Here is a 17,100-nt window from a genome sequence, read left to right as displayed (position 1 = left end):
ACCCTCAGGCAACATCTGCATCCACTTTATTTATTTATTTATTTATTTATTTATTTATTTATTTATTTATGTATTTATTTATTTATTGAGACAGGTTTTCTCCTGGCCTGAAGCTTGCTCCAGAAGTTATACTGACTGACAGGCAAACCCTGGGGTCCTCCTGGCTCTGCTTCTCCAATTCTGGGGTTACAAGCACACATGACCATGCTTGTCTTTTTCACATGAGTTCTAGGGCTTGAACTCAGGCTCTTATATTTAGTCACTGAGCCATCTCCACAAGCTGTAATCCATCATAATTATTTTATACTTTTAAGTGTTGATAGTTGGATTGAGCAGCTCACTGTGGTCCTTCATCAACCGCAGGCAGAAACAAGTTATTATGACATCAGTACCATCATTACTAATACCCCTTTTCCAGTCACAGCAGTTTTCCTTAAGTGACTCGATTCATCCCTACATGAGCACAGACAACACCCCAATATCTCATCTGGGAAAATCTTGCTTAGCTAAGTGAGAGTCCCCATGCCATGCAAAAGGCCATCATCCAACAGAAATTCAAGGCCATCCTTAATTTCACAACCATACTCTACTCAAGAAACCTATTCAATCATACATGATACACTCAACAAAGACCCTGTTGTGAATGGAGGTTTTGCATAGGGTTGTGGCATGACCTCCAAACAGACCTGTAGACCCCATAAGCTTTCTCTGTCTCAAATGCCAGAGGTCTTCTGCAGGCAAAGCACAAAAACTTTACAAGCAACAGTGCCCCATCAGTTCCTCCAGTGACCCCAACACTTAGTCACAGTCTATAAATAAACAGTAATACTTAACACAAGTGATCACTGTTGATGTGAGATGGAGTCTCATGAAGCCCTTTAGGCTCAGATAGCACCATGTATCTTAGGCTGACCTTGAACTTCTTTCTCTCCCTTCTCCACCTCCCATGTGCAGCAGGTACAAGCTTGTGTCAATTCTCAGCTTATTTTGAGTCTTGAGTAGGAGGCAATTGGGGCATGGATAATCATATGGCTTTTTCTACAATGTAAAATTATAATGGTTGCATTACTATTACTTATTCTTGTTTGTCTCAGTTTGTGTCTAGTTTTAAATATGAAGCTATTGTAGATACGTATGTATGGAGAAAGACCTCAGAATGTGTGTATGGTTTGAACTCTCGAGGTGGGCAAGTCTCTTCTATAGGCCCAAGAACTTCTGCAGAGAAGAAGGGACCATGACACAAAAGAAAAAAAGAAACCAAGCCTCTGGATTACTGTGCACTTTACCAAGTCCCTGTGAACACCACGGTTTGCTTGATATTCTCAGCAGTGCGTCGAGAAGGAGGGAAGCCAGGGCTTATTATCCTGTCTAAAAACTGTTACAGTCCAGTGGAGGAGATAACCCCTTGACTGGGCCCACATACAATCTGTTGTAATTTTTTTTCCCCAAACGGCACTCTAGATTTCTTCTGTGTCATGTCTTCTCCCTTGATTGACCAGGCTCTAATTATGTTACAGTGAGTTGGAATAAAGCTGTGATCATCTAAGTATCATATGTCTGGGATGCACACAAGGAGAGGTTAATAGGCATCTTGGCTGTGGGAAGCTTCAGTGAGCATTCACCTGACACCTGGCAAGGCTGTAACAAACCATACATAATTCCCATTATTCTGCAGAATTTCCATATTTCATCCATCATGGGTGATCTGTCAAGATGGTGTTGCAGCCATAGAATCTGAATTCAGTATCTGTTCTATGCTAGCGTATAGAGTGAGGGACAAGTTGGGAAAGGGCCCAAGAGTTCATGAGGAGGTTTAATTTGGGACAAGTTTGCCTGTGTCATTTATAGGAACAAAATTTGTTTTATTCACAGCACCTAATACTTACAAATCAGGGATTTTTTTTTAGAAAGATTGGTGAGGTGTGATGGCTAACATATATATTAGCAGTGTCTGGGAAGGCTAAAGCAGGAGACTTGTGGAAGTTCAGGGTTATCCTGGGCTGTGTAATGAGTTCCATGCCAGCTAGGATGGCTACAGAATGAGAAAGTTTCTAAATGAAGGATAGCTCATGATGGTGCTTCCAGTTTTAACCATGTCAAACGTTAAATGCACAGTGTTCCTGGGAGATGGCTCAATACATAAAACACTTGCCACCAGGATAAGATCTGGATTAGATTCCTCAACCCCCACAAAAATCACAGGAATACATGTCAGCCTGTGTTCAACCCCAGCACTGGGCAGGTAGATACAGAGGATTCCATGTGCAAGCTGGCTAGGTAGACTAGTCCAGTTGGGAAACTCCAGTTAAATGAATGAAGAATTGGGTAATGAAGAAAGACTTCCCATGACAATGTGTTCTTGGGCACACACACACTGCACATTCATGTTTGCACATGTGAGTCTATACACATGAAAACACACATACATATATACCACACATACGCACCATATTGTAATACACAGTGTGTACATGATACCTATAAAAATAATATAGACTACTTAAGAAACAAAGTAACAAGTTTGTGCTGATAGATTTTGGTAGCTCTTATTTTTACTTCCAGCCCCAACTACTTACTATTTCTGATGTTCTTGGTAGTTGGAGACACCCTTAGCATAAATTTTACATGACTAAATTGTTATTTTGATTTTTATGGTAATCTTAAAACTTATTTGTTTTCTGGGGATTTTATCTGGATGCAAATACTATGCAATACTATGTGTTAAATTTCCCCTTACTCAAGTTTTACAGAAAATAAAAAATAAATCCAGAGCACATTTTTAAGAAAGTGCCCCAAAATAGAAGTTTGGAAACTTATTCTCAAATACTGTAGACATTTTATTTATGACTATTCTGGCTTAGTGTGAGTTTTCCCTTCCTGACTTGCATCCCTGAGGAGGGGTTTCCTGGCCCTGGCTCAGTGGGTTTCTGCCCATTTGAGCAGGGAAGATCTCCTGCTAAGCGTGAAGAGTGCTCTCCCTCTGCTCACACATAAGTGAAGATGATTGGCTTCGCTTCTGTTCCATTTCTCTTTGCATTTTCCCTCCTCTTCTCCTTCCCCTTACACATGAAAATCAATTTTTTAGAAGATTAGAAATTGAGCGTGAAGACTTGAATCTCAAAGCCAACAATTCTGGAAGGCATGCACATTTGCACAAGCAGCCTGTGTATTCTGTCAGCATGTCTTGGTTCTTCTCATCCATGGCTGCTGCAGCTTCTGGAATCACAAGGGCCAGTGCCACATGGATATTCTGTGACTAACCGGGAGACACCAATGGGACATGCCCTTTCCTTCATAACGCTTCCTCAGAGTCAAGTTCTACTGGGTGGTGGCTCCAGGGTACTCCTACACTGCCATACTCCACTGGGGACTCAGTGATATGTGCAAGTAGCTGTGGTGATATTTTGTTTGTGCTCTAACAAATAAAGCTTGCCTGGAGATCAGAGTGCAAAGCCAGCCACTAGTTAACCCTAGAGGCCAGGAAATGGTGGCTCACACCTTTAATCCCAGCACTTGGGATCTCTTGCCTTTGCTCCCAGCACTTGGGAGGCACAAGCTTTTAATCCCAGCACTAGGGAAGTTGAGACAGGAAGTTGGGCAGAGAGAGGCATATAAGGCAGGAGGAGATAGGAGGTAAATCCTCTTTCCATCTGAGTCTTCATGAAGGTAAGAGGTGACTTTGGCCAGCTCCTTTACTTCTCTGATTTTTAAGCATTTACTCCTCTATCTGACTTCCGATTTTTCTTATTAAAACCAATCAGAATTCGGGCTACAGGTAGCTTCTTTCTGTAGGTCTTAATCCTAGCTAAAGCTAGCATCTGTAGTCCCATGTCTGCTGGCTGTCTATGAATGAACGCAGACAAAGTCTAGCATTACTGTGTCCTATAGTGTCTTCTGTGATTTTTTTTCTTGAGGCTTCCTTCCCATCTACTGTGATGCTCTGACTTCGTGACATCATTCATTTCCCTTATTATTCCTCAAATACACACAGGCTGTCTTGTCCGAGGCTTTCTCGTCCCTCTGTGTAGAAGAGCTCCCCTCTACTTTAACACTTCTTAGCTCTTCTGTGTATTAGGTTCTGTTCAAAGATCTCGCTGCTAAACAAATCTGAAAATCTTCTCTAAAACCAGAGCTCCTGTCACTCATTATTGTCTTTATCATTTCCATTTCTTGTATGTTTGTTTGCTTTTTCTTCTCTGTCTTTTTTTTGTGATTTTCTATAAACATGGATGGTTTCCTCTCAGCTGCTTCTTACTATCATTGCACTAGAGGACCAATGCATGTGTGTTGAGTGGATGAATAATTGTCAGAGATGCTCCTCACCTTGGTGCTGTGCTGGAGTCACCAGAACAAGCTGGAGTGTGTGTCCTGGGTACTACAAGTGGCAAGAGGAAGTAAACACAAGAAATCTATTGCAGCTATGTTGAAATTTATGTGGGTAAACGTAAAAATGTCAAGGAGAAGGCAGTGTATTTAAATAGCATCAGATTATTTTGTTTGCTTGCATCATTTAGCTTAAATTTCACAATCCTAAGATTATCCTCACCTACAAGGAAAACATAGAGTCAGTCTGGGTTACATGAGACCTTGTCTCGAAATTAATTAATTAATTAATTAATTACTTAAAGTGGATAAACCACAGATCCCAACAATAGGACACCAGCACACTGTGAAAGTTAGATCCAAATAGAGGAGACTTCTGGAATTCAGTTCTTCTGTTCTCAGTTCTCAGGAAATAAACATTTCCATAAAGTTATCACTGACTCCTAATGACTTATTTTTATATGCATAGATGAATGCATCTCTCTTGCTATAGACAACAATTAACACAGAGACCCTCAACTGGCCAAGGTGTGGAGGAATAAGAGACTGTGGGATGATTGTCACCACATGGGACATCACACCCTCTCTCCTGATGCTTAGCGGTGTCCAAGTGGGGAAAGGAAACAGTGTCCTCTAGACACAGCATTGCAGATACACATACGAACTCACAGTAATTGTGACGACATGCACACAAGCTCAAGCCAACCAATCCCTGCATGGAGGGTGAGGGTGGGCATGAACCCCACCCCTGTCCAAGAAGCTATGGGGAAACTCAGTTTTCTTTAAGAATGTAACCCCCGGTAGGTCAACTATACTCTAGAGGAAATTCATGCACCACAGGCCACAAAGGTAGCACAAACCAGACTTTCTGGGCTAAAAAAGGGGGGGTGAGGCACAAATTTGGAAGGGGGTGTGGCTCTGAAAGGAGTTGGGGGAAAGGTGAAAATGATGAAAGTACATTCTAGGAAATTCTCAAGAAATGAGAAAAAAATTTTAAAAAGCTATTAAATATTGTGTGTGAAACAACAAAATAAAATAAATATCAAAGCCATAAAATGGTTGGTTTAAAATGGTTTTTGTGGTTCAGATGGGCCAAGCAGCTTGCACCAATTCACTGGAGTTCTGTATGGAGCCTTTGTTGTGGGAAGTGGGGCCCAGCTCAAAACATGCTCCCATGGACCATTTCCAAGTTTGGGCCAAAATCCCTCCCGGGATTTTGCAGTAAAATTTACCAGTCTCTCGAGTGCCAGACCCTAAGGGGGATTTTCTCTCCTGTCAGTGACAATTAGGCATTTCACAGGGAATTCTTGGAGAATGGCCCAGATCACAGTTTTGAAGGGCACTTTTGTGTTATGAGGATTTGGGCTGCCCATTTCTTCTCTCTCATGCTTCCTTTGGCTTAGGAATTACTGTGATGTCTGCATCCAGAGTCAAGAAGACCTTCTCCTGCCTCTCTTCAAGGAAAGACCCTTGGAGAACAGGGACCAATTATCCTTTTAGTGCTTGGTGATATTTACTAGTAAAACTGCCCTAGCCTCCCTGATGTGTGCTGTATAAAGATATTATTACTTATTGCATAATTTCATTTATGATAGAAATATGTCTACTGAATTTGTCCTCTTCGTGTGAACTCTGGTAGACTATGTCCCTGAAGGAGCTGCTCTTCTGTACTTATGATACACCATTTGTGAACAGGACTGCATTCTTAATTTCTTTCTATTCCGTAAGGCCAATGCCATCAGTATTGACTATACACTTTCATAGTTGATATTAGGAATTTATAAATTTTTGCTTGTTTTCACTTTAAATATTATACATATATTAATATGCACAATAACGTATTAAGATGTTTATAACATATACAAGCTAAATCAAAAGCTATACCAAGATAAAATTCTCTCCATAGCAGTTTTTGTTTGAAATTCGTAGTATTCATTTATAATTACTGTTGTACTTGTGTGTTTATGTGCATATGTGTTCACATGCTATGTGTAGATACATGTATAAGCAATTCATGGGTGGCAGAGTTTACATTGGATGTCTTTGTCAGTTGTTGCCTTGTACCTCATATATTGAGGAAGTGCTTTTCTTTCCCTCAATGTGGAGTTTGCTGTTTGGGCTACTCTACACAGCCAGCTTACTCTGGGGGATCCATTGCCTCTTCTGGAATTACATCTAGGCGACCATGCCCATATGACTTTTATATTGGTTGTTGGGTTCTGAAGTTTGGTCCTCAGACCTGTGTGCCAAGTACTTCACCCACCTAATCACCTCCCCAGACTATTGTCATACTTTATTAAATGCTGTCTAATCTCATAGGCAACGACCGTAACCAGCTTTTCCTTCTGTCCTCTATGACATCCTTCACAGACATTTAGTCATTTACTTCCTATGGTTGTGTGGTCATTGTTTTTCTTTCTCCCCATTTTCCTTTCTTTGGGCTTTAAAATTTTTAAATTTTGATAACTGAGTTCTATCTTGTGAGATCCAGATTTAAACTGGACTGTGTTATTAGGCAGGGTCTTTAAGAGGTAATTCATATTAAATACAGTGTTTGGATCTCATCAGGAGAAGAGATTATAATACAGACTCCTTGCAGGGGAGATCAGTGAAGGCTGGATGAGGGCCAATGCTTCAAAGAACAATGCCATTAGGACCTGGGCTTCTAGCTTCCTTGATCATGGCTATGATTTACTATCTTCAAGTTGCCTGTATTTGGCACTATGTGACAGCAGCCCCAGCAACCTGAGACTCTGGTTCCCACAGTCATCCTCCAGTCATCACTATCATTGCGACTACAGGCTTGTGAGATCAGGCTCTGACTCCCCATCTTCCAGCTTGTAGGACCCTCTATTTGATGCATGAGGCAAACTCACCTAGTAGAGATAAACCCCTGCAAGTATGGGCCTCCATGATAGTTACACTCTCAACATTGCATGTATTCAACCTCAGAAGTAAGTCGGATGACCGTCTGGTGTTCCTGCTGGGTTAGCTCTGGGCTTTCCTACTCTTGTTCTGTAATCACCATAATTCAGACTCCTAACTTTATTGTTCCAGGAATGTATCTGAGTCTGGTGTCGATGCTTTCGATGTCTTTTTACACCCTTGTTTGCTTTTGCTTTTTAGTCTGCTCAATAAATTCTTGACCAAAAAAGAAGGAAACATGATGTGCTGAGTAAAAGGAAAGAAGGAAATCAAGGTTCCACGGGGGCCTTATTTGTAGGGAGTTGGTGGGGACTCACATTCATTGCAGCTACAGTTGCCAAGGGCTAGATTTCATGCCACTGACCTTCCTTTGATCTGTCTATCGTCATTGGACTTCCGTAGAAGCACCTTCTACAGAGTCCAAGCCCTGCAAACTCTTTCTGTGTCCTATTCTCCAATTACCAGGGAGCCCTGCAGAGAGTGGACATATGCAGAAAGCTCCCAGCTCTGCTTGTCTGTCTCCCTTGTTCTGCTAGTGGCGTTCAGTGTCCCTGCTGGGCTCCAGCTGGCTTCCACCTGTCTGCAACCCTCGTTCCCACCCTAGTATCTAGTATCCCCCACTTGGCTTGCCTGAGGCTCTCACATCCATTTGTCTGTCCACAGTTCTATAGTGGTAGGTTGCCCTGTGACCTCATCTCTTTGATAGTCTAGGGAGACTTGTTGGTTTTCCAGTATGTTCTGTTTTGTGTCTGTGTACACTGTGTGTATGTGTGTGGGGTAGGAGTACATGTGTAAAGGTTTCTAAGGTACTTACATTTCAGATGAGAAGCTAGAAACCCAGAAAGGTACATTTTAGATGGTATCTGAATGGTATTTAATTCCAATCTTCCTACTGCTGCCAGACTAGAAAGGTAGGTAAAGGCTGAAGATATATGTGGATGGCAATATAACTCATTGGTGCCCTGCTTGCCTGAAATGCACAAGACTCTGTATTCAGTCCCCAAAATACCAAACAAGCAAAACCATTGTAGACTTTGATGAAATGAGTGTGAAACTTAAGCAAGTCATGGTGCTGTACCCCTGTACTCCCAGGCCTTAAAAGGCTGAACCCCAGAAGTTTCTCTGAGTTCAGGATTAGCTTGGACTACATCTTGAATTTGAGGCTATAAGACTAGTTCAGGAGAAAGTTCTTGCCTGTCTAAAAATATTTTTTTAGATAATACTTAAAAAAAAAACAGTTAGAAATCAGCTCACAGTATAAGGGGTTGCTGATGTTACAAAGAATCAGCATGATGGGGAACTGAGGTGTATCCCCTCAGGTCCTACCACATGGAAGAGAGCACTCCAAGACTAATCTTGTACATAGTGATCCCAAGGCATCATGGATCACTGAGCCTTTACTGTAGTGGGTGAGATTGCCCGGAGAAGCCAAGGTCTGAGAGTTCTAATCTCAGTGCAGTAATGGAAGTGTCTGAGCATGCTGTAAACATACCCATGCCTCTAAGATACTACACTGAACAAGTCAACAATTAATTCAGAGTGTCTGGGGACTGAACACAAGGTGTCAGGATAGCTTAAAGCTCCCCAGAGAAGTTCAGTCTTCAGTGGGAATGACAGCTCCCATTCTGAAGCCTCCTAGGAACACACTGAGGTCTTGGTGAGGGTTCACCAAGCTTTGGCCTTAAATTCCTATAAAAGCTGCAGAATGTGTGTACGCTCATCCCCAGAGGCACACGTGTGCTCTTGAGTGGAAATACAAACAACACAAAATCTCACTCTACACTGCCACCTTATTGATGTTTCTTATTTTAGTTTCTGATTTTTTTTTGGGGGGGTGAATATGGGATGTTTGAATCTCTCAGCCACATGGCAGCCCATCAATCCTAGAACCACCCACTGTTGGAGGCTGGAATGATAAGCGATGACACAACCAACTGAGAGTGATGTGTTGGCAAGGAGCAGATTACTTTATTATCTAGAGTTTAAGATTTGTCCCAAGACAATGAATACAAGTTATTGCTGATATTAAAAATAAAATTGGGTGTATGATTTTTTAAATGAAAAAAAAAACAGCATTGTTTTATACATCCAACAATCTTTGTACTGGTGTTTGAAGAATGCAACGTGGGTAGTTCTTGGCTGGCCACAATTTGCATATGAAGCTTCACATGGTGGCTCATGCCTGGAATCTTAGCACCCAGGAGACTGAGACAGGAGGATTACCAGACATTCTGCACCATGCTAGAAGACCCTATCTCAAAACAGGGGAATAAAAAAATAATAACAATAACAAGACTGCCAGGGGCAGAACAGAGAGGTAGTAGATGAATCTATGTGTGGGCGGCAAGGTGAGCACACGGAATGAATGGCAGCCATTATGTACTGTGGGTGACACTTAGGGTATAAGGGTATGATTCAACTCCATGAAATCTATTGGCAACAGTGAAAATCTGCTGGGGATGGTTATGACAGATGCTGGGGAGAATGCATTATCTTTCAACCCTCTGTCAGTGTCTTAGAAGGTAGATAAATTGCCATTGACTATGTCTGTTTGGCAAATGAGGGTACTCCAGTTATGTGTGACATGGAGTCTAGAGCAAGCATGAGCTGGGGACTGAAATGCAGCCTGCCATTGCTATGTGTAGCTCAGTAGTGCATATCCATGTGACAGAGCCAGGAACTTGACTCCAGTCCTGTTATCCTTTTCATGTTGTATCCACTAATACTTCAATAGTATCTCTAGTTCTGATTTGTGGAAACAATTCATAGTGCAAAAAGGGCCTCTAGAAGCCTTCAAACTCATAGCAGCCCTAAAAAGGATTGTATGCCCAACTTATATACCAATGCTTCCTCTGTTGTATGTGAACTGCCCTAAGATATGCACCAGAGTTTTCTGTCAAAGCTAATCATTTATCCCTTCATAGCTAATGCTACTCTCCTGATGTTCAGTCCTGTCAGTAGTTAAGGAAAAAGCCGTGAATTGATCCATCCCAATAGCAGTCAACAGTACATTCCTAAAGACTCAACCAGAAAGGAGATTTCTGGTTAATGAACTTGGTAAGTGCTATGTTAACAAAGTTAGACTGGGCTATTGATTCTCTGATCTCTGGAAACTCCTAGCATACTAACATGCTTTGTAAAGCACATGAGAGTCACATCCTGTTAACGGTCCCTTAGAGGTTATCATAACAGAATCAAGGGCTATTTCAACCTGGATGATCCATAGACACACTGAAAGAAAAAAATTCTGTCCTCCCCACTACATCTGGAGATGTATTTCCTTTTCCCAGTTGCAACTGTAGAGGAGCTGGATGGACACAGTGGAGAATTAAAATGAAGCTTAGATAAGGCGGCTAAACTTTCCACCTGCTCTCAATAAATATTGATGGTGCAGACAGAAGGAAGAGGCAAGAAGGCTATTATCAAAAATGGAAGATAGTGGCATGAGATGCTCAAGACTGAGGGCTCTTCCTTCAGGATCCACTCCCTACCTCACTACCCAGTCTCCTAATTCACAGCTCCAAGAGTAGTTTGCCTTCAGAAGCAGTGTATTCCAGCAGCCTGACCAGAAGGCTAAGGTTCTAGTCACTCAAACTCCCTGTCTACATCTCAGCAGGATACAGATTATATGAATGCAGAACATGTGACTAAAAAAATCATTACTGATTACAAATTACCTACGAGTCAACTTATTGAAAACTGGTCTGTTATAATGCAGAATCTAGTACAACTCTCTCTCTCTCCCTCTCTCTCTCCTCATGTGTGTATCAAGCAATCCTCCTAGATGCCAGAAAATGATTCCCACGCGGGGGGGGCAATTATTTACATCCTGAAAATGTATGAAGTAATATGGTAATATGTCCATTTAAAGATGTACAAGATCAGCTTTATAATAAGTGACTACATGGGTGCCTCTTATGTATACACCAAGGTGCCAATGGAAAATGGCACAGTTCCCAACTAGTGGATTAAACTCAGAGCTTTGTTGGATGTGATGAGACACTGGACAATGATGTAGCAGGTGAAAATATTTTAAAAGCAGGCATAATTCCTTTGGATATTCTATCTGGAGTGCCCATAGTTACTGTGGGCTTGCAAATGGAAACTATCTTTGGGTTGGAAATTCAATGAAACTCAGGGTGGTGTCTGGGACCGTGCTTAGTTAAGCAGTGTCTGTCTCTCTTAACAGAGACAGTCCCTGTATTTTGTGTAAGATGTTAGAACCAGGATAAAGGAGTTGGTGCTTTTCAAAAATTGTTTATTGCATTATGATCATGAAAATTGCCTGACTACATCTTACAAAGCCAAATGACCAGAGATCCTATCTGCTCTTGCACATCTCACATCACTTTCCCTCTGGTAACCTTGTTAACTACACAGATCTGAAGCCCCTTTCTGCTTCTTCTGATGCTGCAAGGGACTGGTCTGCAAAGGCTCCATACTCACTTGAATGTCTTCTTTTGTATTGAAGCTCTTCACAATGAATGCAAGAGCATCTCATTTTTACTGTGCATAAAAGGATCCTCAAATCATGCAGTCAGTGTTGACTCTCTTCCATCTCCTCTCCTGAATCCTGCCCATGCTAAAACATGGAAATCCAAGCTTCTGTACATATGCCCAGATAGATAGAGTAAGAATCAACTGTTTCAGAATGCTGAGATATCTACTGAAGTGTGATGCCTACCCGGCATGTGTTCTCACATTTTATGCAAGATTTTAGGCATTATTCAAATATTTATCATATGTTTGGTGATAAAAGTGTATCTGGGCTTGAGTGTACAAAGCTAACATTGCTGTTCTTTCCATTGTGAATCTCATCTCCATCATCTTTTTATTTTTGTTTGCCTTATTTTAGCATAGAGAAATAAGGCATTCTCTCCCTGTCTCTTCCTCTTTTAGCTTCCTTCCTTAAAATTGGGTGTGCACCAACATATCCTTGAGTGAGGGTGGGCATTCACACATTTTACACACATACATGAGCATGCCCATAATCCGGTAAAATCATCTGTAGTCCATGGGTGTAACACCTCTGTCCTGGAGAATGTTATTCCTTCTCCCAGCAACTTTTCTCATCAGCAGAATTTTGTTTTGCCTGCACCCCAAGACAGCACAATTTAAAGGTAATGTGAAGGGTAGGAAAGAATATATTTTGACAAATACCTGAGCTTTAACACAGTAATCTGATATAGGAGCTTCAATCTGTCAGGTGCAATCCCAAGTAAAAGACTGAGAGAAGCAAAGGATTTGTTTCTTAAGGAAATTAAATTATCTACAGGCAACTCTTTCCAAAGTGTGACCAGAAAGTGTAAGAGCACGCAGTTCTTCAGATTCCAGAAGATTCCAAAATGACCCTGGGTGAGTTGAGGGGTGCTGGTGAGCTTAATGTATAATTCAGCTAGCGTCATGCTGACTTTAGGAAACAAAGTCCTCTGTCAAAGGCGCATGCTCAAAGCCCAGGAGCAGCTGCACTGCCTGTCATGAGGCTTCTTGAGGTGATTCACTCCTTCCCTGCACCAGGCAGGGATCTCCTGGGTCCAATGGGATGCTCCCTTTAGAGTGATAAGGGGATTCTTTAGTGTAATTAAGACAGTAACTAGTGCAACCTTTTAAGGAGACTTCCCGTACAAATCTCTCCTGACGTGATGACTTCAGAGGACTGAGGGTACCATGCATTCTCTCTGTGGGCTAAATGTCAACACATAGGACATTAAAGTTCTGAATTCATTGGCAAACAAAAAAAGGAGAGAAACAATCTACAACACTTACAATTGAGAAACTGGGATTTGATTCTAGAGGAGAGCTCTGAGGGAGCTCAGATCTACAGGCTCTGCATCAACTTGACTGATCTTAGACACTTCTGCTGTAACTAAACAGTGAGTTCCTACTTACTTCCTACAAAGCCTCAGAATTTAAGGAATTCAGAACTTACAGTTCTTATCAAGTATCTTTCCACATTTCTTTCTGCCCCATACTACTTATGCGGAAGCCAATGGTTGCTTAACCTCTGAGAAACCTGTACTAATCAATATTACATTAGCGTCTTAATGCCATTAATTCAGCAGCCATATGTCCAGATATTTTCTCCAGAAAGCCAGAAATCAGTAAATAAAAATGATATAATTAGACACAAATACAGATTGCTTACATTTTACACACCCAGTATTACCCCCTTTCCTTCAAGGCGACATTTCTACCCATCCTACAAGAAATGTGAGCCTACACCCTGCACATTGCATAGCAATGGGGCTCTCCCTGTGACCTCACACATGTTGCCATGGCAGCAAATTCATCTAGAAATAGCACCGCACTTTGATTTACAGTTGGCCAAAGACACAATCATGAATTATACACATTAAAAGGCCAATTTTAAAAGAAAGTCTTAGGTTAGAAAGTTTGCAATGCGATAATATGGGCAGCATGGTATTTATATTTTGAATGGCCATGAGTTTCTTCTTCTGAACAAGAAGTAGCTCTTCCATTTGTCCAATGTCCAGCAATTAGAATCTTCACAAGGTGAGCAGGTATTCCAACCAGAGTGATGGAGCAGGGTTTGAACAGTTCCTATCTACCTAACAGAATACCTCACATGACTTAGATGGGCTGTTGCAACACTATGCCACTGCAGATTTGCAGATTAGGTGGCCCAGAAAGGCCACCTTGTCATGGTTTTGTAGGCTTGGAAATCCAAGATCATGCTGTCAGCAGATTTTGTTGATAATCAAGGACCCCCTCCTGGTTCATATCCTGGCCTCATATAATAGAGAGGGAAGAAGTTGCTATTTGGTGTGTTTCTTAGGAGGGAATTAATTTTCTTTAATCAGGGCCTTACACTTAGGCCTCAATATTTTTCACATTCTTATAAGCCTTATATGAAAAGAGACTGTGATTGTTAGTTTTAACTATTACTTGATACAACCTTGAATCACCTGGGAAGTGTTGCCTAAATGTTAGTGCATAGCTCAGCATGTATGTAAGGAACTGTCTTATTCTAATTGAAATAAAAATGACCCAATGTTGTAGGTACCAACACAAGTCATGTGTAATATATGTGAAGTGTTCCTTCAGAAGGATGACATATTCTATAACATGATATATATACAAATGCCAGTAGTCTTGGTAGAAAGGCAGACAGTGGTCTTAGGAGATAGAGAGATCTTTCATAAGCACACAAACACCCCCCAACTGTGTCTTTAGTCACAACCACCATCCTATGTATACATCCTCCATGGTCACTGTTGCAAGGAACCCACCCCTCACCCATTTTGCAGCTCTTGAGGGCACCTTAGTTTCAGGTTACTGTCTTCTTTTATGGTAAACACCGTTCACACTAAAATATAAAGCTCAACTTTGGGGTAGCAGCACTCCTCTGCAGGTATCTGTCACCACATGCAGCCACTCAGTCTTGGACTTACAACTTCTCAAACCGTAAACTGAAGTCGTCTCCTGTCCCTTATAAATTAAATAGTCTCAAGGGGTCAGTTTTGGCAACAGACCACTTTCTCTGTAAGAGAAAGCAGGGGCAAGGCATGTAATCAAGGACAGTCTGCAAGGCATGTGAGTCCATACCCCACTCAAACATCTTGCCAGGCATGAAAACACATGTAAGGACACTTACCAATATAATAAAATCCTCAAGCTGAAGAGATTTGTGAGTATGGCTAGAGACTGCTGCAGATGCCTGGTCCTGACTGGCTTTGGACTTGACCTGACTGGGGTAGTGAGAGAATGAAGAAAACAGACAGCCTGGTGCATACTACAGAAAAGCTGGGATCGAGTGGGCTGTGCTTGCTCGGCTGGAGCAGCACCTATTACACAATATTCCAAAACGTCAGAGAGGATTGTGTACAGCACAGGGGCCCGGGGTGAGCTAGTCTGGGTTGGTGGTCTCTATCAGGGAGCAGTTTCAGGCTGTAAACACTAGGGAGGAGGATCTGCAGTGGCTGGCTTTGTACATACTGGTCACTCATTCCCAAACACTGGTACTTGCAGACCTTCAACATTCTTGACCTGGCAAGAGAAAGGTTTTCCCATCATTTAATTTGAGCCCCAGCCATATGAGGAAAACTACTGTTCCCAATGGGCTTGAGGCACTGGGGTCCCTGACATGGCCATATCCATATCAAACAACACACAATAACTTTGGACTTAATTCATACTTTACACAGTCCTTCAAAGATTTCTCAGCTCTCCAAGCAGAAGACAGCACTCTGAACACAGATGTGTGTTGTGCGTAGTAAAAAATAGTTTCCTTGCATCAGCTGTGGTCTTCCAACTCCTTCCACATACAAATGAACACCTCCTAGCAGTAAGAGTCACCCATCCTGGAAAGCCTACCAGCTAGCAGAGGATAGAATGACCTGTGTCCCAGGAGCAAAGCATTTCTTCTTCCTTTGAAAAACTAAGGATGGCAAACTCTACCGTCTCGTGATTGCACTTTTCTAGCAGGACATTCCACGTAGAGAATTACTCCCTCATAAAAGTGATGGAAATTCAGTCACTTTGACATTGAGAGCTAGATGTCATCAAGCTCCAGAATTGTGATAAAGGACATTCTTGTCCTGGCAGGCAAAGGGGATCAAATCAACAAGCTGTATGAGTTCAGGTGAATAGCAGTAGTTCTCTTTGATGCTGTCTCAGGCCTTCCCTTTGAAACAGGGCTGGCTGCTATTCACAAACTTCTTGGTGTTTCACTTTTCCAAGCAAACAGGAAGCTTTTCCCAAGACAATGAAACAATCATGCTCCCTGCCTTTCTTTCCAGATGAAGCATCTGTCAGGATGGTTTAACATTCCGGGGACTGTGTGGACTATCTCTTTGAAGAGGGAGTCAAAGGTACACATAAAAACCTTCCTGCAATTTGACCACCCACTCCATCACCAGGAACTGCTTAGAAACAGACTCAAATTCCTTATCCTGTTGTATTGAAATGTTTCACTCTGTCTGGAAGGTTGTGTTAAATGATTAGAATTCTCAGCGTCTTGTAGGAATGTGAATTATTGTGCTGTTTACTGGGGTTTTCCTTCAATTTTTTAGGCACTGTAACGAATCCATCGTGACTATTTGAAATCTGCTAATTTCAAGTCTGCCTTTGACAAGCAGTAATTCATGGATCTACGTAGGACAAGGGCTGCAGCCATAGACAGGAGGGACCTACACATTGTTACAGTGTGTGGCATTGAGCTGGGCATCTATCCTTCCAGCCTCACTTCCTTGGCATATAAATTGTTATTCTGTAACTCTAGTGTGTTAGTTTTCTGTTTCTACAACTGAACACCAGAAGCTAGTTGATTCGTAAAGAAATGAGGTTTCTTTAGATGACAGTTATGGAACCTGGGATGTTGCCAATGGCACCTGTGTCTGTCATGTGCTTTGTGTTTGTGAGATGGCCCAGTGGCTCACGGGAAATAAACTGAAAACGGGGGTCACCTAGTTTATAGCAAGCTTCACTGGTAGTAACTAGTCCAATACAGTGATACTTAGCTCAGACTCTCAAGGAAGACATTAATCTGTTCATAACAGCGGGTGTGCCCCAGGAGGTAATGATCTTATCAGGCTCTTCTGTGGCATTGAGAAATTCAGCCTGAGCATTAATTTTGACAGACAACAAAGCACATCAAAGTCATGACACAAGGCTCTCTGGAGGGATAGATGAGGTCAAAGGTCCACATGCAAAATTCAGGTGTAGGAAAGGATGCTGGGGGAGGAACGGGGCCAGTGACAAGAACTCACATGGGCATGTAAACAGGGTAGAGACTTGAAGGCAAACCTGCTTGCTGTTCAACACAGCATTACCTCAGACCGAGGAATTCATGTCAGAGGCCCCCACCCCTCTTCAGAAAAAATACAGCAGGAA

The sequence above is a fragment of the Peromyscus leucopus genome, chromosome 17, assembly GCF_004664715.2.
Source record: "Peromyscus leucopus breed LL Stock chromosome 17, UCI_PerLeu_2.1, whole genome shotgun sequence".
Classification (NCBI taxonomy): domain Eukaryota; kingdom Metazoa; phylum Chordata; class Mammalia; order Rodentia; family Cricetidae; genus Peromyscus; species Peromyscus leucopus.
This window is presented reverse-complemented; position numbering follows the sequence as displayed.